The sequence below is a fragment of the Pan paniscus genome, chromosome 19 (assembly GCF_029289425.2).
Source record: "Pan paniscus chromosome 19, NHGRI_mPanPan1-v2.0_pri, whole genome shotgun sequence".
NCBI lineage: Eukaryota > Metazoa > Chordata > Mammalia > Primates > Hominidae > Pan > Pan paniscus.
This window is the reverse complement of record NC_073268.2, coordinates 84,179,069-84,200,859: the sequence shown is the minus strand read 5'-3', so window position 1 is coordinate 84,200,859 and position 21,791 is coordinate 84,179,069. Positions and strand designations below refer to the sequence as shown.

Genomic DNA, 21,791 nt, shown 5'->3' with positions numbered 1-21,791 from the left:
ACTCATGACTTCCTTCTGAATCTACCTGATGCTGGGGTTCTCAACCATGCTCCATTCATGACTTCCTTTTCATAAAATGTATTTTGTATGATTACAGTAATTTTTAAACATTTTAGGCAGATTTACTGAGGTACTGACATATAATAAACTGTGCATATACCGAGATTACAATTTGGTATCTGACCCTTGGTATACAGCTCAAATCATCACATTCAAGATAGTGAAGATATCCATCCTCTCAAAAAGTTTCCTCATTACCCCCGGTGATCCTGCTTTCTGCCCTTTCTACTTCCCCATCACCCCCAAACAACTACTGATCTGCTTTCTCTTTTTCTTTTTTCTTTTTTTTTTTTCTTTTTCTTTCTTTTTTTTTTTTTTTTTTTTTTTGAGACGGAGTCTCGCTCTGTCACCCAGGCCGGAGTGCAGTGGCGCGATCTTGGCTCACTGCAAACTCTGCCTCCCAGGTTCAAACAATTCTCCTGCCTCAGCCTCCCAAATAGCTGGGACTACAGGTGCCCGACACCATGCCTGGCTAATTTTTGTATTTTTAGTAGAGACTGGGTTTCACCACTTTGGCCAGGCTGGTCTCGAATTCCTGACCTCATGTGATCCGCCTCCCAAAGTGCTGGGATTACAGGTATGAGCCACCACGCCTGACCCTGATCTGCTTTCTGTCATCATAGGTTAGTTTATATTTTCTAGTGCTTTCTAGACATGGAATCATACAGTGTGTACTTTTTTTTGTCAGGCTTCTTTCACTCACCATAATTATTTTGAGATTTATCCATGTTGTTTTATGTGCCAACAGTTCATTACTTTTTAAATTTTTAATTATAGTTTTTGTGGGTACATAGTAAGCGTATGTATTTCTGGGATACCTGAGATGTTTTGATACAGGAATGCAATGCATAATAATCACATCATGGAAAATGGGGTTTCCAGACCCTCAAGCATTTATCCTTTGTGTTACAAACAATCCAATTATATACTCTTATTTTTATTTTCATTTATTTATTTATTTTTGAGATGGAGTTTCACTCTTGTTGCCCAGGCTGGAGTGCAATGGTGCTATCTTGGCTCACTGCAACCTCTGCCTCCTGGGTTCAAGCATTTCTTCTGCCTCGGCCTCCCAAATAGCTGAGATTACAGGCACGTGCCACTAGGCCCAGCTAATTTTGTATTTTTAGTAGAGACAGGGTTTCACCATGTTGGTCAGACTAGTCTCGAATTCCTAACATCAGGTGATCCACCTCCCTCTGTCTCCCAAAGTGCTGGCATTACAGGCGTGAGCCAGCATGCCCAGCCATTAGTTATTTTTAAATATATAATTAAATTATTATTGATTATAGCCACCCTATTGTGCTCTCAAATACTAGGACTTATTCATTCCGGGGTTTTTTTTTTTTTTTTGGTACCCATTAACCATCCCCACCTCCCCTCATTACTTTTTATTGCTGAGTTCTATTCCATTGTATGAATGTACCACAATTTGTTATTAATTCAGAATGATAGTAATTTAAAAAATCAATATAATGCCCTAACTAGAATATACAACAGAACCTAACTCAAAGGCGAGTTCTGTATAAAGGCTCAGGGAAGCTGGGTGTGATGGCTCACACTTGTACTCCCAGTGCCGAGGCAGGTGGATCACTTGAGTCCAGGAGTTCGAGACTAGCCTGGGCAACAGAGCTCCGCCCTCCTCAACCTCTACAAAAATTTTAAAAAATTAGCCAGGCTTGGTGGTGCAGGTCGGTAGTCCCAGCTACTCAGGAGGCTGAGACAGGTAGATCACTTAAGGCCAGGGATTTGAGGCTTCAGTGAGCCGTGATCGTGCTACCGCACTCCAGCCTGGGCAATAGAGTGAGATTCCCCCCACCAAAAAAAAAAAAAAAAAAAAACTCAGGCATGACCATCCTGGAACATACAATGATACAGTCGGGCACATATATAATATACATGTACTAGCTACAAGTACAGCCAGGCAGAGGTGGGGCAGATGGGCACATCAACTACTAGCACCATTATGCCGGACATCACACAACAGAGAGTCAGGGCTGGACTTTGAGCCCAGGTTTGTTTGGCTCTGAAGCCCAGTGGCTGGCCATTCCATGCAGGAGGGTACAGTGCTCTGTGTCCCAAAGCATGGGGACTGGTGTTGAGCAGACAAGATGGACACAGGCAGATTTTAGCTGGATGGAAGGATGCGTTTCTCACAGGGCTGACCATTGGAGTAGCAGTTCCTTTTTTTATTCCACGGATGGTGTGTTTGGGCTGGCTCACCCTGGGATTTCTCCGGTCCAGCCATGACCCAGACTCATTCACTAAGGTCCATATTTGTCTTTCAAAGGTATGTTTGTATTTCACCCACTTTGCGTTTCATGGTGACCCAATCCAGGGGCTTTTCCCTGGCACTTCCCACAGCAGAGACATGCTCCTTCCTTGCCCGCTACCCTCAGGGGCCAGCAGCAGGAGGTGGCACTTCACAGTCTGGCTGGGGGCCTCCCTCAGGGCAAAATATAATTTTATGGAAGAAAGTGTTTAGCAATGCTTTCTTGAGACAAGATCTCGTTCTGTCACCCAGGGTGGGGAGTGCAGTGGTGCAATTGAGAGGTGACAGCATGCTGGCAGTCCTCACAGCCCTCGCTCGCTCTCGGCGCCTCCTCTGCCTGGGATCCTACTTTGGCGGCACTTGAGGAGCCCTTCAGCCTACCGCTGCACCGTAGGAGCCCCTTTCTGGGCTGGCCAAGGCCGGAGCCCACTCTCTCAGCTTGCAAAGAGGTGTGGAGGGAGAGGCACGAGCGGGAACCAGGGCTGCGTGCCGCGCTTGCGGGCCAGCTGGAGTTCCGGGTAGGCGTAGGCTTGGCAGCCCCGCACTCGGAGCAGCCGGCCGGCCCTGCCGGCACCGGGCAATGAAGGACTTAGCACCCGGGCCAGCGGCTGCGGAAGGCGTACTAGGTTCCCCAGCAGTGCCAGCCCACCGGCGCTGCGCTCAATTTCTCGCCGGGCCTTAGCTGCCTTCCCTCAAGGCAAGCCTCAGGACTGCAGCCCGCCATGCCTGAGCCTTCCCCCGCCTCCGTAAGTTCCTGTGCAGCCCAAGCCTCCCCGAGGAGCGCCGCCCCCTGCTCCACGGCGCCCAGTCCCATCTACCGCCCGAGGGCTGAGCAATGCGAGCGCATGGCGCAGAACTGGCAGGCAGCTCCACCTGCAGCCCCCGTGCAGGATCCACTAGGTGAAGCCAGCTAGGCTCCTAAGTCTGGTAAGGACGTGGAGAGTCTTTATGTCTAGCTCAGGGATTGTAAACACACCAATCAGCATCCTGTGTCTAGCTCAGGGTTTATGAGTGCACCAATCGACACTCTGTATCTAGCTGCTCTGGTGGGGCCTTGGGGAACCTTTATGTCTAGCTCAAGGATTGTAAATACACCAATCAGCACTCTGTATCTAGCGCAAGGTTTGTAAACACACCAATCAGCACCCTGTGTCTAGCTCAAGGTTTGTGAGTGCACCAATTGACACTCTGTATCTAGCTGCTCTGGTGAGGCCTTGGAAAACCTGTGTGTCAAAACTGTATCTAACTAATCTGATAAGAACGTGGAGAACCTTTATATCTAGCTCAAGGATTGTAAACACACCAATCACTGCCCTGTCAAAACAGACCACTCAGCTCTACCAATCAGCAGGACGTGGGTGGGGCCAGATAAGAGAATAAAAGCAGGCTGCCTGAACCAGCAGTGGCAACCTGCTCGGGTCTCATTCAACGCTGTGGAGGCTTTGTTGTTTTGTTCTTTGCAATAAATCTTGCTATTGCTCACTCTTTAGGTCCACACTGCTTTTATGAGCTGTAACACTCACCGTGAAGAACTGCAGCTTTGCTCCTGAGCCAGCAAGACTGCAAACCCACCAGAAAGAAGAAACTCCAAACACATCTGAACATCAGAAGGAACAAACTCCAGATGTGCCACCTTAAGAGCTGTAACACTCACCGCAAAGGTCTGCGGCTTAATTCTTGGAAGTCAGTGAGACCAAGAACCCACCAATTACCAGACACACAATCATAGCTCACTGCAGCCTTGACCTCCTGTGCTCAAGAGATCCTTCCACCTCAGCCTTCCGGATAGCTGGAACTATAGACACACAGCACTATGCCCCACTAATTTATCTCATTTTATTTTTTGTAGAGACAGCATCTCACTATGTTGCCCAGGCTGGTCTTGAACTTCTGTGCTCAAGCCATCCTCTCACCTCAACCTCCCCAAGTGTTGAGATTATAGGTGTGAGCCACTGCACCTGGCCCATAGCAATGCTTCTGAGACAAGATTTTAAAACCTATAAGATAATCAGTTATATTTGCCTTCAGGGGTAATTTACCTATTGTGTTGTTATTAAAGGAATCTGTTGGTGGTAACTCCTTGGCTTTAGAGTGGCCGTCTCCTTGCAAGGAAACTTTGAAGAATTTAGTCCAACATTGGTGTTACAGAGAAGACCCAAGGTCCATAGGAAGTGGAGTGTAATACACAAGTTCTCCAGTCATTTCCTAACTCCATTTTTAACATCTCACCCCAACAGTTTCCCCTGGATCCAATTAAATATACATGTCATGCTTTTATTCTTAAGCTTGCTTCTTCCTGATTTCCTTGGAAATGTTTTCCTTCTGCTCCTTATAACTTTTTGGGTTGAACGCTCAGTTCATTTATTTTATTTATGGGATTTTTGGTTTTTGTTTTTAGTCCCCTTTCCTCCTCTCTGTTGCTCACAGTGCAGACAACTTTGTGCAGTGGAAACAGTGCAGCCTTTGGGGCCTGAAAGTCTTTTGTTTTGACTCTTGGTTCAGCTTCCCATGAGCAACTGTTAAGCCTCAGTTTTTTCGTGTGTAAAAGGAAGGCAGTGGTAGCCCTCTGCAGTGTTTTTTGATTAAATGGGATCGTGGTATGTAAGGAACATTGCACAGTGCCTGATACACGGCAGATGCTCATTGGATACCTGTCTCCTGATCGTTTCCCACCCTGCACATGTACAATGCCTACCTAGTTAATAAAACAAAACCCCATGGTTTCTTTTTTCTTTTGTGTCGTTTATATTAATACTTCTTGCTGTAATGTCACAATGCTTGAGCTGAGAGGTGAGTTGCCAGCAATAAGACGGGGACATAGCATAGAATAGCTATTAACATGGGGGATTCTGGAGTCCGGCTGCTTCTTTCTGTCCCAGGCATCTCCACAGACCACCTGGATTAAGCAAATAGCATCGAAGCCTGAGGATCCTGCTCTCTATTTTGTTTTATTGGAACAAAAGCAGTTAAGACAGGGTTTCACCATGTTGGCCAGGCTGGTCTCTGTGGGATTTTAATTGTAGTCAGAATATTTATCTCTATAATTTCTCCTTGGAAAGCCTGAGGTATTTTTTGTAACCCAGTTTATATCAATTTGTATACTTATTCCTAAAATATCTGAGAAGGTATACCTTCTGTGGAGTAAAGACAAGCCTGATAATAAAGCCAAAAATTCAGTCTTATTAATCATATGATTTGAAATATGTCTAAGCAGTAACGGTCTTTTTTTTTTTTTTTTTTTTTTTTTTTTTTGGAACAAAGTACACCTGTCAGCTCCACAGACCCACCTTTTGTCATCTCTGGTGTGTTTCTCCAGAATATCTGTCATTCAACTTCCGAGCTCCAATCTTTGTTGTCCCTGGCCATCCTTCTCTGGTTCACTGTTTTTCACACCTTTCTCCTCTGCCTTCTCGAGGAATGTCTCAGGTGTGCAACTACAGCCTTGATCGATTTCATTTTTGTCACTGGATTTCAGTTCCTTGAAAATTCTTTTATCATTGCTGTCAGAATTTCAGCAGACTGTATCATTTTTGGTTTTGTCTTATATTTTATTGAGTATTCAAAGCAGACATTTCCTTAAAATTTCCTCTGTAGGGTGGGCGCTGTGGCTCACGCCTGTAATCACAACACTTTGAGAGGCCTAGGTGGGCAGATCACAAGGTCAGGAGTATGAGACCAGCCTGGCCAACATGGTGAAACCCCGTCTCTACTAAAAATACAAAAATTAGCCAGGTGTGATGGCAGGCACCTGTAATCCCAGCTACTCGGGAGGCTGAGGCAGGAGAATTGCTTGAACCCGGAAGGGGGAGGTTGCGGTGAGCCAAGATTGCGCCATTGCACTCCAGCTCTGGGCAACAGAGCAAGACTCCATCTCGGGGGGAAAAAAAATCCTCTGTTTTCTACAGCAATTTATTTCCAGAAGTATATTTTCCCAGTCCTGTCCTTAGAGCTGACAAGAGGAGCCCCTAACTGGGCCCTGCAATTTAGAGAACTCTACATACAAAACAACTAAATTAATTAAGGACTACAAGGCTGGGTGTGGTGGCTCATGTCTGTAATCCCAGCACTTTGGGAGCTCAAGGTGGGCAGTTCACCTGAGGCCAGGAGTTCGAGACCAGCCTGGACAACATGACAAAACCCCATCTCTAGTAAAAATACGAAAATTAGCCGGGTGCGGTGGCACATGCCTGTAATCCCGGCTACTAGGGAGGCTGAGGCATGAGAATCATTTGAACCTGGGAGGCAGAGGTTGCAGTGAGCTGAGATTGCACCACTGCGCTCCAGCCTGGGTGACAGAGCAAGGCTCTGTCTCAAAAACAAACAAACAAAAACAAACAAACAAACAAACAAAAAAATTAAGGCCCACAGAATGCCTCTGCTAGTCCGGATCTGGTGCCTGGCGTTGGTGCAGCACCACCTAACCCCATGCATCCTCTCTTGACTGACAATTTTCAGGCCCCAGAGGGATGCTTCTCTACATCTTATCCTCTGTCCATGGGAAAAATTATAACTAAATCTAAAGGTTGAATGGGGCCTCTGGTAGGCACTATTTTGATGTACAGAGAAGCTGTGGGCAGAAAAGGACTTAGATAAGAGAAAGACAAGTTAACATCATGGTTCCAGAGGTCCTCATGAGTTAGCACAGTATTTGTCTCAGTTGCATAGAAGCTGAGGAAAAGTTTGCAATATTAACCCTTTTCCCGTTTAGGAAAAAAAGGGCAGCTCACTGCCAGTGCTCATTTAATTTTACAGAAACATGCTCTTTGAGGCTGAAGCAAATATCACGGATTTCCTTCCTTCCCCCCCTCCCTCCTCCCACCTCCCTCCCCTTCCCTTCCTTTCCTTCCTTTTACAGAAACTTGCTCTTTGATGCTGAAGCAAATCTGACTCCTTCCTTCCTTCCTTCCTCCCTCACTCCCTCTCTTTCTTTCGACAGAGTCTTGCTCTGTCACTCAGGCTGGAGTGCAGTGGTGTGATCTCAGCTCACCACAACCACTGCCTCCTAGGTTCAAGAAATTCTCCTGCCTCAGCCTCCCGAGTAGCTGGGATTACAGGTGCCTGCCACCACAGCTGGCTAATTTTTCTATTTTTTAGTAGAGTCAGGGTTTCACCATGTTGGCCAGGCTGGTCTGGAACTCCTGACCTCAGGTGATCCATCTGCCTCTGCCTCCCAAAGTGCTGGGATTGCAGGCGTGAGCCACCATGCCTGGCCACAAATCTGAATGATTTTCAGTTTGAAAATAAAATATAAAAACTGTTCTTGGAATTATTTATAAACAGAACTAACATCAGAATCATCTGAATCATCAGAATAGTCTATTCTGGAAAAATCAGATTCATCAAATGAATCTTTGGCCAACAACTGTTCGAGAATGATGTTAGTATCGTGTAGGAATGCTACGTTTTCTAGGATTTGATATTTTCAGCCATGGACAATTACTGTATTTTGTAAATGGAAATCCCGCTACTAAAAACACAATGCTATAAATAGAATGATGCCTTTTGTTTCCAAAGTGGATATACTAGAGTGATGCGAAAATAATAATAAAGTGAGATATTTCATGGCAAAGTTATCTTCGGGAAGATGCTGCAGCTGCAGGTGCCACCAGTGAGTCTTCTCTGGGCAAACGAGAAAAGGATGAAGTAAATCACATTACACATTACTCTTAAATTTGTATCTATGTCTAGCCCTCAGACAAACCGTGATGCTTACTCTTTTTTCTTTTTTTTTTTTTTGAGATGGAGTCTTGCTCTGTCGCCTAGGCTGGAGTGCAGTGGCGCGATCTCAGCTCACTGCAAGCTCCACCTGCCGGGTTCAAGTGATTCTCCTGCCTCAGCCTCCCAAGTAGCTGGGACTACAGGCACCCACCACCACGCCTGGCTTTTTGTTTTGTTTTGTTTTGTTTGTATTTTTAGTAGAGACGGGGTTTCACCATGTTAGCCAGGATGGGATCGATCTCCTGACCTCGTGATCTGCCCCCCTTGGCCTCCCAAAGTGCTGGGATTACAGGCGCGAGCCACTGCACCCGGCCACCTTTTCTTTACATTGGCAATGAGGTGGTCATTGAATGCTAGAATTATGAATTTTAATTTAATGTAATTTAATTAAGTTTTCAAAAATCAAAATAAAATGGATTTCAATCATTTTGATTTACAAATTTGATTAATTCTAATTTGTATGTTGCCTTTTCATTTAATAGGTACTTTTCTTTCTCTTTTTTTTTTTTTGAGATGGAGTCTCGCTCTGTCGCTCAGGCTGGAGTGCAGTGGCACGATCTCGGCTCACTGAAGCCTCTGCCTCCCGGGTTCAAGCGATTCTTCTGCCTCAGCCTCCCAAGTAGCTGGGACTACAGGTGCGCCACCACACCTGGCTAATAGTTTTTGTATTTTTAGTAGAGATGGGGTTTCACCATATTGGCCAGGCTGGCCTCAAACTCCTGACCTCATGATCTGCTTGCCTCAGCCTCCCAAAGCGCTGGAATTATAGGCGTGAGCTACTGGGCCCAGCAATAGATACTTTTCAATATTTGAAAAGAATATTGTTTGGGAAAACATTTCTGACAAAATTAAATTTTTTACATAAACGTATTTTGATGAAAATATTAAGATACTTGTACTTTGAATATGACTGTTTTAATCCTTACATGTATTTTTTTTTTTTTGAGATGGAGTCTCACTGTGTTGCCCAGGCTGGAGTGCAGTGGCGCCATCTTGGCTCACTGCAAGCTCCGCCTCTCAGGTTCACGTCATTCTCCTGCCTCAGCCTCCGGAGTAGTTGGGACTACAGGCGCCCGCCACCACGCCCGGCTAATTTTTGTATTTTTAGTAGAGACGGGGTTTCACCTTGTTAGCCAGGATGGTCTGGATCACCTGACCTCGTGATCCGCCTGCCTCGGCCTCCCAAAATGCTGGGATTATAGGCGTGAGCCACCGCGCCCAGCCTTCTTACATGTATTTTTAAATCTTGACAATAATAATTGATTTTGCTGAAAGGAATAAAAATAAATGTCATGGAATAGTTTCAGTAATTTATAAATTACACATATCTTTATTTTATTACGCATCTCAATATTAAGAATTGCTTGAACCCGGGAGGCAGAGGCTGTAGTGAACCGAGATCGCGTCACTGCACTCCAGCCTGGGCAACAGAGTGAGACTCCGTCTCAAAAAAAAAAGGAAAGAAATATTATGATCTTTGATATTTGGTAACTTTCTGTCATGTACAAATCATAACTTCATACACATTTTTAAATTTTATCATTTTAAAGGAATATTTGTCAGGGGATGAGGTTAGAACATACTTTATTTAACACCCTGTTAATTTAATTTATAATTTGGAAATATTTAGACAGATGGCCTGTGGCGTCCATCTGTCCTCTTGCCCCAAGCTGCACGTCCAGACTTGACTCATGGGCCCCAGCTTGGGTTTTTGATAGGAATCTTCCCAGGGCTCATGTTTGTAATAGCTGGGGGGGCCAGGGGTGGAGGGTCCCTCTGGTCCCCCTTTGAATGCTGCAGACACCATCTTCTCTCAGATTTTAAGCTGCAGAGACCAAATTTCCAGCATGTGGTCCTGGGCTATGGAAACCTCTCCTCCTGCCCAGGACTCTCACTCTACAGAGATGAGTTCATTCAGGTCCCTGAAGCCCCTGTAGAGTTCTGGCCATAAATGGTTCCTCATAAAGTGGTGCCCCCAGGATGTTCAGCCTCCCTGCCCCCGCCCCTGCAGACCTCCTATCCCAGGGTGCCATATGCTGCTGCCCTGCTGGGAGGAGAAGCCCGGAGGGCACGGGGCAGCACTGCCTGCTTAGAAGCCCCTTGTAAACTTTCTTTCTGCCAGATCCTGCCGCCCTGTTTCAGAGGGTAGAGTGGGCCAGCATTAACAAAATGTTTCCTCCCTTGCCCCTTTCTGGTAGAAATTTCTCCCAGACTTCCTTGGTGACTAATGGTGTTGGGATGTTGTGGCCTTCACAGGGAGGGGACAGGTTGTCAGCTCACCGTTTCACAGATGGTTGACCGATGCTGACAGTAGCTGGCAGGTTTCTTTTGGCTGCAAGTGACAGAAACCCAACTCAAACTTGTTCGCAAGTAGGGACATTTACTGCTTCTCAGAATTGAAGGAAGGGGAAGGGTGTGTTTGGGTCCCAGAAAGGGTGGACCGTGGGACTGGAATCCCGTCCAGACTCCACTCCCTCTTCACAGAAGCTTAGCACCTCAGATGGGCTGTGTCCTCTGGCCCTGCACACATGGGCTTCCTGTTGGAAGCTGAGCAGCCCCACCAGCTTCCCCTTATAAATGTAGTGACTGGCGCAGAAGCGTTCCTATGACTATGGGGGGTGACAGGGGACAGGGCCCTGGCACTGGCAGCCACCGCCTAAAACCCCATGAGAGAAGGAGTTACCTCAAAGGTGGTGCTATTCCCAGAAAGGAAGGGAACAGCCCGTGCTCTCCACCCTGTCCCACCCAGCCATTTTCCTCACAGATGTCACCTGTGCTTCCAGGCCCAGCTGCTATTTCTGCCTGATGCTTAACTAATTTGCATGGTTAAAACCAGCATATTTCCAGGAGATGGATAATGTCACAGAACTGGGGTTCCAGAAGGCTGGGGTGGTCCAGCACTCCTGCCTTCTTTAGAACATGGAGAGCTGTTAGTTGGGCAGGGCTGAAGCATAGGTGGTGAGGAACAGGAGGCTCCTGCTGCAGATGGCCTTGTTCTTCAGATCCTCCCAGAAATCCCCAGGCCAGCTGGAACCTGGGGTCAGAGAGGGAAGGGAGAGAGGTAGGCTGTGAAAGGGGGTGGGAACACACCTTCTGGAACCACTGTCTTCCTTGAGGGGACCCCAAGAGGGGGCTTGATGGGCAGGGATGGAGCTTCCTCCTTCCTGAGGCTCAGTGACACTTATCTCTGAGGGACCCTCCTGAGACAGTGTGGGGTAGTTTATTGTTTGTCCGAAATTCTAATTTAACAGGATCTTGTAAATTTTATTTGCTAAATCTGTCAGCTCTAGGGGTAGGAGGATGAGAGGAGCAAAACAATGGTCCCAAGCTCAGGCTGGTATGGAGTGAGTCTTAGACAGAAAAAGAGACCAGAGAGGAAACAAGCCCACTGGAGTAGCCATCTTGTCCAACCGGAAGCCGCCTGACACTTGAAGGCGATGGATGGAAGAACTCAGCCCTCTGCCTCCTCAGCAACATGAACCTAGTTTAAGGGGAAAGACACACCTTCTCTCAGTGACAGAAATGGCCCCAGATTTTCAGATTTATCAAAAGTATTATTTTTTTCAGGCCAGGTACAGTGGCTCATGCCTGTAATCCCAGCACTTTGGGAGGCCAAGGTGGGTGAGATCAGGAGTTTGAGACCAGTCTGGCCAACATGGTGAAATCCCATCTCTACTAAAAGTACAAAAATTAGCCAGGTGTGGTGGACGGTGCCTGCAATCCCAGCTACTCGGGAAGCTGAGGCAGGAGAATTGCTTGAGCTCAGGAGGTGGAGGTTTCAGTGAGGTGAGATTGTGCCACTGCACTCCAGCCTGGACAACGGAGTCAGACGAAAGAAAAAGACAGACAGACAGACAGAGACAGAGACACAGAGAGAGAGTGAGAGAGAGAAAAAGAATTTAAATCAGCCAGTTGTGGTGGCATGCACCTGTAGTCCCAGCTATTTGGGAGGTTGAGATGGGAGGATTGCTTGGGCCCAGGAGTTTGAGGCTGCAGTGAGCTATGATTGCATCACTGCACTCCAGCCTGGGCAACAGAGTGAAACCCTATCTCTAAAAAATGAATGAATGAATGAAATTTTCACCAGAAGAGTTCTGCTTATATTTACTTTTTAAAATATTTTAGAGACACAGTATCACTGTGTTGCCCAGGCTGGTCTCTAAGTCCTGACCTCAAGCAATCCACCTGCCTCAGCCTCTTAAGTAGCTAGGTACAAGCCACCATGCCTAGCTATATTTACCTTTTTTTTTTGAGATGGAGTCTCTCTCGCCCAGGCTGGAGTGCAGTGGCGCAATCTTGGCTCACTGCAACCTCCGCCTCCCGGGTTCCAGCAATTCTTCTGCCTCAGCCTCCTGAGTAGCTTGGATTACAGGCACACACCACCACACCTGGCTAATTTTTGTATTTTAGTAGAGATGGAGTTTCACCATGTTGGCCAGGCTGGTCTCCAACTCCTGACCTCAAGTGATCCGCCTGCCTCAGCCCCCCCAAAGTGCTGAGACTACAGGTGTGAGCCACCACACCCGGCCATATATTTACTTTTATGTGAATTTAAAACATGTAGGTGTGACCAACTCTTCTGCCAGCTCTTACATAAGAAGACTTTATCATCATCATCATGCTCATCATCACTCACAAACTGCTTATTTGGAACTCCCTTCAGTTCTCAGAGGATGGAAACATTCTTTAAGCGGCCTTGTAGAAATCCTATTCCATGCTAACATGCCAACCAATTTACTTTCCCAGAGCCACAGAATGATATCTCATTGTATGCCTCGACTCAATCACCTTTCCTTTTTCAAGGACCATTTCAATGCCTGATTGGCTACTTGATCTGACTGCTTCCTGCTAATCTTGCTGCCTACTCTTGTCTATATTCCATTCCTCATTGAATTAACCTTGATCAAATCTGAGAACTCTGCTTAGTAATGACTCCGGGTATTCTATACCCACTTCTGTAGCTTGTTCAACACCCTCTTCAATCCTGGTCCCACTTCCTGTGACTGAAATGATTACCTGTAAGATATTATTTAACTTTTGGACTATGATCTGTTTCTAACCTGTGACCATTTCACATAGCCACTCAAATATTGTAAAGGTACGGTAAAGATGATGAAACAGTTAGTTGGCATCATTTTGTAAGTAATGAGTTTGTAGTGCGCTTTGGACATTGAGACCACTTCATAAGCTTTAGGTTTTGAGAATTTCACAGCATAAAGCTCATCGCTGATGCAGTAATGAAGGAAATGTTCTACAAGTCAATAGATAGGTGAAAGGAGAGGGCATTCATATTAGATTTACTTACTGAACTCAGAGCCTTGGGTTACTACCTGACCACCACTGCCATCTAGTTTAAGTGTCCTTTTCTTTTTCTTTCAAATCTCTGGCAGGTTGTGATATTTATGGGTCTATCTCTTGTGACTTTAGGTTCGTCTTGGCAGCAGACATAAGGCAGTTCCACATCAGGCTCTTGCCCTAAACAGCTCCTGATGCCAAGAACTGCCGAATTACTACTTTGATTTCAGTGGATGTCAAAAAGGATCATCAGGGTAAACTTTGTAGATTTCTTTCAATAACCACACTCTCCTTTCAACATTGAAATTCTAGACTGTAGACAGAAGTATTGAAATGGGTTATAGGGAGGAGATGTGAGAGGCCTCCTGCCATTGATAAGTGGACATGTCTGAATTGGCCTGCTACCTAAATTAATAATCTCAATCACTTGGATGGTGGTATCCATAATTTTCTCCACTGTTTGTGTGGCATATAATAAAAAATGGTTGTATCTAGCAATTCCTTTGCAAATCTTACTTGATTTTGAAGCCATAGAATGCCTCAACTCTTAGCTTGAATGACTGGAGTTTAGTTTTTATTTCTCAGAACAAAACAGTTTGAAGCCTAATTAATATCCTCAGAAGGAACTCACACTAAAAATCCTAACAGCTTCAGGAGTTTTCTGAAGGAAATTTCTTCAAGGATTTTCCCTTGAAGAAAGGGAAAATGAAGAGACATGGTGCCACTTCCGAAGCAAAGCCTGAAGTTCTGTGCTTTAGAGGTGGTGCTGCCATCCTATGATTGCAGGAGTCTGGCATTGGCTTGGTGGAGGAACCTGTGGGTAAGGCGGAGGAAGGTCTGTTTTCAATGGGGGTAGAGTAGGGTAAGGAGTTGAAGTGGGAATGATCTCTTTTTTCTTAATTTCTAAAACTCATCTTTTCAGACACATATTAAGTCCTTCCCTCTCTGAGCTACTGAAGTCCTAGGCAGAGTTTTTCTGTCTCACAATATAGGTTTTCACCTTAGGCAATACCTGACAGAACCTTTAAATTTAAAATTGTATAGTCAATTTCCTGCCAGGAAGCTTAGGAGGAAGAAGGAAGTAATGTTTTTCCAGTTTTGGGTTAAGAACTTGTTTTGTACTAAAATAGTCCTTCACATACGTATCTCTTGTAGCCTTCAGTTATCCCAGCAAATCATCTAAAGATTTATTTATTTATCTATTTATTATTATTATTTTTTTAGAGACAGGGTCTCGCTCTGTTGCCCAGGCTAGAGTGCAGTAGCATGATCATAGCTCACTGTAACCTCAAACTCCTGGGCTCAAGGGATCCTCCTACCTCAGCCTCCTGAGTAGCCAGGACTATAGGCATGCACCACCACATGTGGCTATTTTTTCTAGAGATGGGGGATCTTGCTGTGTTGTCCTGCCTGGTCTCAAGCTCCTGGCCTCAAGTGATCCTCTTGCCTCAGGATCTCAAGATGCTGGGGTTATAGGCATGAGCCACCCACCATGCCAGGTCATCATCTAAAGATTTACAAAAACTTTTGTGTTAACATTCAGTCCTTTTTTTTTTTTTTTGAGATGGAGTCTCGCTCTGTCGCCCAGGCTGGAGTGCACTGGTGTGATCTCGGCTCACTGCAACCTCCACCTCCCAGGTTCAAGCAGTTCTCCTGCCTCCTGCCCACCACTACACCCAGCTAATTTTTTTTTTTTTTTTGTATTTTTAATAGAGACAGGGTTTCACCATGTTGCCGAGGCTGGTCTCAAACTCCTGACCTCAAGTGATCTAAATGATCTGCCCATCTTGGTCTCCCAAAGTACTGGGATTACAGGTGTGAGCCACTGTGCCTGGCCTCTTTTTTTTTTTTTTTTTTAAGAATAGTCTCACTCTGTCGCCCAGGCTGGAGTGCAGTGGTATGATCTCGGCTCACTGCAACCTCCACCTCCCAGTTCAAGCTATTCTTGTGCCTCAGACTCCCAAGTAGCTGGGATTACAGACACGTGCCACCACACTTCTCTAATTTTTGTATTTTTAGTAAAGATGAGGTTTTACCACGTTGGCCTGGCTGTTCTTGAACTCCTGGCCTCCACCCACCTTGGCCTTCCAAAGTGCTGGGATTACAGGCATGGGCCACCATGTCCAGCCAACCAAACCTTTTTCGGTGAGTGATTTCAGCCCTTGATGCATAGGAGGGTAGGGTCTGTAGGAGTGTAGCCTTAACTGATGAATTTGAAATCTCTGGGTGATGTGAGCATGTGCCAGGTTCTTGGCTTGTATCTCCCTTCTAGTACTTCCGGAACTTCCCAACTAGATGGAGGCAGTAAAAATGGGCCCTGCCAGGATGTACCTATAACAGAGCCATTCAACCATACCCTTGTGCTGTCTACCCTTAACCATGAAGATTATGAGCTAAGAATCGTGGATGCATTTGTATTTTTTAAACGTGTAGCAATTATCACTCAGATAGGCATCTTAAATCCATTTGTTTTGGTTGGATTTAAGACCGTTATTGTTCCTTATGAAAGGGAAGACAGCCCAGAAGCTTGCTATTCAGAAGGTTTTGTCAGATGCATTCCAGAAACTGTTGATTGTGGTTCTAGGTAAAACTTTCTTAATTTTAACTTCAGTTTCAATGAGCAAATAAACTCATTTTGAAAAGTTAATTGGATAAAAATATCGATATCTAAAACACTCCATAGTATGCTTTCATTTGCTAAATTCTTTCACAGAGACAGGCTCAAATTTGTTATTTGTGACATTTGTAGAAAAAATGGCAGCAACTATTGTCCCTAGTTTATAGTTGTAAAAGGACTTGCCTCAGTTCACACGGAAAATGTTTGAGGCAGGTCTTCTTTAATTGCATGCCTATCATACAGAATAGTGATTATAAGCTTTGGACACATGGACTTGAGTCCTAACTCTGTCTCTTAGATTTTTTTTATTCAATTTTAAGTCTTATAGCCAGAGAGATTTGAAGATATTTAATATCTCTAAGCTGCAATCTCTTTATCTGCAAACTGGGGTTAGTAATCCAATCAACCTTATGGGGGATATTGTTTGAGAAAATGAGATGACAAATGTAAAAACTCAGAACTATACTTACAAGGTAAGCGACAAAATATGCTATTGTTGTTTTCTCTCTGAATAAACTCTCTGCCGAAGAGTTTACTAGATTTTGTTTCCCGAATCGAGAATTCAGTTCCAGCTTTCATTTCTGGCACTGACATATTGGCCAAATAGGATTCTTATGCAATAATCAGCTGCTTTGCTGTGAGCCTTGGAAGTGGTCATGCTATTGAATGGCATTGCTTGTATTCCCTGTTCAGTTCTACAGTGGTGCAAATGTTATAGGCTGTGCCCAGAGGAAGCCCGATGTTTAGCAAAGAGTCCCTGAACAGAGTTGCTCTTCTGGTCACAGCCCTGAAGACTTAGAGACAGATCCTAATTAAGTTACCACAGACCTTTATTTGCTTGTAAGAGGTGGCCCTGATTGCTCTCGGCTTTCCAACCTGGGCCGCCCTTCTAGTGAAAGTCTTACTTCCTTGGTCATCAACTGTCAAGTCTGAGTAACAACCTTTAATAACCAAGCTAAATGTGTGGGTTGTTTACCTCTCCCTAGTATACAAAGGTATCCCCTTGCACACACTCAAAACTTCTTAGACCAAAAGCCTTATATCTCTAATTTGTCTTGAAGGAAGTTGTATTGTCTATAGAGTATGCGGGATATTTTCTGCCAATAAAATATTCAAGTGTTCTCTCTCTCTGAAGCTTTGCTTATTGTATCTGGTGGAATTTTGGTTCTCAGGGAGTAGACACCTAGCCGTGCTTCTAATGTGAAGTGTCTACTAGCCCAGTGGTCTCCATTTTGGATTTGAACTTCGACCCCCCACCTGATGCCTTACTATTTAATCATATTGTGATTGAACATTTTTGTTTCCAAATTTTTTATTTCTTATGTTATTATTCCTTAGTTCCTATCTGTAAGATCATAAAGTCCTTTGAACCAAACACAGTTGATATTTCATACATATGTTAAAAACTGAGGTGTGAGACCGGACATGGTGACTCACACCTCAAATCTCAGCACTTTGGGAGGCCAAGACAGAAGGACACTTCAAGTCAGGAGTTCGAGACAGCCTGAAATAACAAAGCAGGACCATGTCTCTAAAAAAGAGAATTAGCCGGGCACAGTGGTGTAGTCCCTGCTACTCTGGAGGCTGAGGCAGGAAGATCACTTGAGCTCAGGAATTCCAGGCTGCAGTGAGCTATGACAGTGCCACTGTACTCCAGCCTGGGTGACAGAGTGAGACCCTGAAAAAGAAGAAAGGGAGGGAGGGGAGGGGAGGGGAGGGGAAGGGAGGGGAAGGAAGGGGGAAAGGGAAAGGGAAAGGGAAGTATGTGATGAGATGAGGAAACTTCCAGGGAAATGCTCTTATTTTCTGCTTTTAGAAACCAAAAGAATGTCTCACTGTGGGGTGCTACCATTATATGCAGGAAGTTTTAGAATGAAAAAGATTCTGAATTGCTCCTTGCTAACTTTATTTCAGAAAGTGGTAAAATAGCTGTGGAGTACAGACCCAGTGAAGAGATTGTAGATGTCAGATGGGAAGAAGAACTACACGGCTTAATTCAAGTATGTGGAGATAAAAACTCAAGGGTAACAGAGCCAGGCGTGGTGGCTCACACCTGTAATGCCAGTGCTTTGGGAGGCCGAGGCCGGCGGATCACCTGAGGTCAGGAGTTCAAGACCAGCCTGACCAACATGGAGAAATGGTGGCGCATGCCTGTAATCCCAGCTACTCGGGAGGCTGAGGCAAGAGAATCACTTGAACTGGGAGGCGAAGGTTGCTGTGAGCCAACATCATGCCATTGCACTGAATCCTGGCCAACAAGAGTGAAACTCCATCTCAAAAAACAAACAAACAGGCCAGGTGCCATGGCTCATGCCTGTAATCCCAGCACTTTGGGAGGCCAAGACGGGTGAATCACGAGGTCAGGAGTTCAAGACTAGGCTGGCCAACGTGGTGAAACCCTGTCTCTACTAAAAATAGCCTAGGTGTGCTGTAGGCTATACCACCTAAGTTTGTGTAAGTATACGCTATGATGGCAAGCAACTCATGACTGTATATGAAAGCTCTTAAATAGGGATTAAGTTTCTAAATCTCAAAAAAGTCATTATTTACTATATATGGAATTTAAAAAAAAAAAGAGCAAAAGTTTCTTTTCAGTGAGAACTTCATTTGGGGCTAGAGTGTTTTATTTAACTTTTACACCAAAGTTGCAAAGTGTTTTGAAGTTTTTCCCTGTAAAATAATTATTTTAATTCAATTTAAATAAAACCCACCAAGAAAACTTCAAGCTTTAAGAAGTCTAGCTTCCCGTGAAATGTGAGAGGAAGTCAGCACTGATTTCAGAAATCTGATTATAACAATAGATCTATCCCTAAATGAGGCGAATCTTGGAATCCCTTCAATTTTATTTTATTTTATTTTATTGAGGCAGAGTTTCACTCTTGTTGCCCAGGCTGCAGTGCAATGTCGCGATCTCGGCTCACTGCAACCTCCGCCTCCCAGGTTCAAGTGATCCTCCTGCCTCAGCCTCCCGAGTAGCTGGGATTATAGGCATGCGCTACCACACCCAGCTAATTTTGTATTTTTAGTAGAGACAGAGTTTCACCACGTTGGTCAGGCTGTTCTTGAACTTCTGACCTCGGTGATCCGCCTACCTCAGCCTCCCAAAGTTCTGGGATTATGGGTGTGAGCCACCGCACCTGGCCCCCTTTCAATTTTAAAATCATCACTGTGCACGCTACGCCTATGCTAGTCACTGGAAGAAGATGAAGCACCTTCTTGGAGTTTACATGCTGGTAATTGTGCCAGACAGTAATACAATAGGTAAGAACGGCTGTGGGGGAAGTCAGCTGGGTTCTAGTTATAGTCGCATTTCAGGAAATTATTTAACATGCTGACTTTAACTACCTAAGCCTCTTCTCCATGTGTACACACAGGGTAGATCTCTGAAGGGTGGTGCTGTAACTTCTAGGGTAATGGCTGTGTTAAGTCAAGGCAGGATGACAGTTCAGCCTCCTCCCAGGCTAGTGCAAAGGATTCTTCACTCTCCCAGACTGAACTGCCTACCCCCAACGCCCCTCCTACAGAAAATTTGGAGTCCTGGCTTACTCCCTGACAGCCCCTACCTAATAGGGTGGTGAATTATCAAACATGCAACAAAAGATACCCAAAGTTTGGCGAAAATGGCAAATTTTGGAATAAATGACTGTAATGTGCGTCCTCCCTGCCACCCTAACTGGCGCCCATTTTGCAGGTCAGTTGCTGTCCTTGGAAGGAAGCGTATTCTTGGATTTCACCTTGGAGGAGGAAGAGTTCAGGCTGCCAGAACTGGACTAGAGCTTCTGAATATCCTGAGGCGGGGTCCCGTGACTTCCTTGGGAAGCTCTGCCATGCCCCCACCCCACCCCACCACAACAGGCCCCAGGAGTCCTGGGACCACCCGGGTCTGCAGCCCAAATCCTACCTCGCTAAGGGGAGGAGAGGGGAGGGGGGAAAGGGGAGCTTAGGCGGGATTGTGACATAAGATTGCCATGGAGACATGGAGCAGATCTGGACCCAAGCCTAATAAAGGTGGCATAAAGATGTCATAAAGACTGGGCGGGGCGCACGCTTATCGCGGGTGCGAGCCTCTCCAGGCTGTTAGAATGGCTCCCACTCACTGCGCGGCGCCAGCGTGTGTCATGTCCCAGCTGCGTCTCTGGGGCCCAAGGCCCTTCCTCACGTGGCAACTATTGTGGCTACTAGTCCAGGAGGCTCAGCCTCTGGAGTGGGTCAAAGACCCGCTCCAGCTGACCTCTAACCCCCCGGGGCCTACTGAGCCCTAGTCTTCCTGCTCCTCCCATCTCCCATGGGAATCTCCCCATGCGTCTACTCCCTCTGCTGACCTGGAGGGCTTTGATTACGTGGCGTCGTCTGCTTCCTCCCAGATGTCAGCCCCGCCCCAGGAATCGACTGAAAATTTGGTTCTGTTCCTGGACACGGATTCAGCTGGAGAGCTGCCCCCCGGGCCAGAGCAGTTCTCGGCTGCACACCAGGATCTAAATGACAAGTTGACTCCGAAAAAAAGGCACCCAGAGGTGGTTCCAATGCTGGACTGGGATCAGAACTAGACCCTAGTTCAACTTCCTCACCTCAAAAGTAAGTTTCAAACTGCAGACCTAGATCAGGCTGCAGATCATCAGGCAGATGAAATACTTGTTCCACTAGACAGTAAGGTTTCAAAAACCAACCAAATTTATTGTTTCGCCCAAGAAGCTGAAGAGAGATCTAGCTCAGCACTGGAGCCTTGCTGACCAATTATCCAAACCTCGGTGTCAGAAACAAACTTTGCTGGATGAATATTCAAGTGTGGATATACTGTATCCCAGCAGCCTGCCTCCAGAACTCCGGTGAACTCTGATGAGCCTCTAGGGCTGCCTCCAGAGTCCTCTATGGAGAGTCTAGCTCAAACTCCACCAAATCATGAGGTGACAGTTCAACCTCCGGGTGAGGATCAAGCTCATTATAACTTGCCCAACATTACAATTTAAACCTGCAGATGTGGATGTTACCATAACTTCAGAGCCTACCAATGAGATAGAATCTTCCCAAGCCTAGCAGGAGACCCCAATTCAGCCTCCAGAGGAGGTGGAACCTTCTGCAACCCAACAGGAGGCCCCAACTGTGCCTCCCATTCCTCCTATGGAGACTTAACTTTCCCCCAGTGAGCAGAAGTAGCCAGCTCAGCCTTCTGAGTCTTCTAGGGAGGTTGAATCTTCTCAGACCCAGCAGGAGAGCCCAGCTCAGCCTCTAGAAGAGATGGAACCTTCTGCAATCCAAGATGAGGCTCCAACTGAGCCTCCAGGTCCTCCTATAGAGCCTGAACTTTCCCCCAGTGAGCAGAAGCAGCCAGCTCAGCCTTCTGAGTCTTCTGGGGAGGTTGAATCTTCTCCATCCCAGCCTGAGCAGGCTGACTTTTCTCTAGCCCAGCCTGATCTCCCTTCCCCACCTCTGTGTTCTCCTGAAAAGACTGAATCTCCAGTCCAGCAAGAGGCCACAACTCAGACTCCAGATCCCCCTAGGGAGGCAGAACCTTCTCCAGTCCAGCAAGAGTTCCCAGCTGAGCCACCAGAGCCCCCTAAGGAGGCTGAACCATCTGCAACCCAGCAGGAAGCCTCAAGTCATCCTCTGAAGTCCACTGAAGAGGTCAGTCCTCCACCACAGGGGAGATACCAGCTCAGCCATCAGAGCCACCTGAGAAGGTCAAACCATCTCCAGTCCTACAGCAGGCCCCAACTCAGCTTTTAGAGCCACCTAAAGAGGTAGAATCCTCTCCAGTCCAGCAGGCAGTCCCTGCTCAGTCTTCAGAGCCCCCTAGGGTGATAGAACCCTCTCTGACCCAGCAGATGGTCCCAT

General features: G+C 46.0%; 1 pseudogene; it reads left to right on the top strand.

Moving 5' to 3' along the window:
* Window positions 1–20,323: 20,323 nt before the first annotated feature.
* On the top strand, window positions 20,324–21,683 carry LOC129393004 (leucine-rich repeat-containing protein 37B-like; annotated as a pseudogene).
* The last annotated feature ends 108 nt before the right edge of the window (window positions 21,684–21,791 follow it).